Raw genomic sequence first — 1,100 nt, 5'->3', positions numbered from 1 at the left:
GGTAATATTACCTGTTTCTTCCCAAATCCCATCAGTGACCTCAACTAGGTAATCCCTGGAAAAATGGAAACATCTGTATTAATGCAGCTTTCATATCTCATCAATGTCATATTTGATTTAATAGTTCTTAAAGCTTGTGATGGATCTGCAGTGATGGAAATTTGCACTGAGCCATTTCCTATCTTAGTGGGTATTTGTTATAAACAGGATAACGCTCTCATTTTTATTCTCTAATTTTCAGCTGTTCCGTGTTTTGCGGGGCTTGTCAGTTGCCTTCCAGGTGCTAACTCTCATGACGAGATAATAAGAATGGGTGTGACAGGGTGTTGACTGATGAGCCAGAACATATTTAATCCTGGAGTCTGAGGTTATCAGAACACCCCACTCAGAAAATCATTCTTCATATATTTTCATACAACACATTGGTGAACATATAATGCTTCTTTTTTCTTCATCTCTGAGTGAACAGCCAGGCTTTCATGTGTACATTCACAGAGAGATCTTAAAGAGATTCAGAAATTAGTAAATTTGTAACTTAGTTGCACACAGAGAAAAATAGTAGATAATATAGACAGCTGGTGAGAGAAGACTTTATACAATTACTGTGAGTTGTACTCTTAGAGATCAACTTTTAAAAATTAAATTTATACTAAGGCAAATTAAACTTTAATCTGGAGCAAATTTAAAATTGCTGAAAATAGAAATTGTTGAATATAGAAATTGTGGCTGACACAGGAATAGTAAGAATGGGTGCAGACAGTACTTCATGTCAGGGTAGGAATCTCATTTTATTCTGAACGTGTTAGTTTTGACCCTCTTCACCCTGAAATTTTCACTATCAAATATGTTTGTAAGGCAGGTCTTTTTTCCTCATTTAACATTTATTTAATACACAGAGAATAATACTGAGGGTCTGGGATTCCAGTTTTGAAATGAAACATGGACTCTGAGTGACCCTTGTCCTTGTGAAAATGCACCGGTCTAGATAGCAGCAGTTGGACCCCATAGTTTGGCACCTGTTCCTGTGTTCATTTGCATACTCTTATGACCTGTCGCTGAGGTCACGTGATGATGTATAGCCTGTCTTCATCCCAACTGAC

This window comes from Callithrix jacchus, chromosome 2 (genome assembly GCF_049354715.1).
Source record: "Callithrix jacchus isolate 240 chromosome 2, calJac240_pri, whole genome shotgun sequence".
NCBI classification, from domain to species: Eukaryota; Metazoa; Chordata; class Mammalia; order Primates; family Cebidae; genus Callithrix; species Callithrix jacchus.
Note: the sequence above shows the minus strand (reverse complement) of the source record.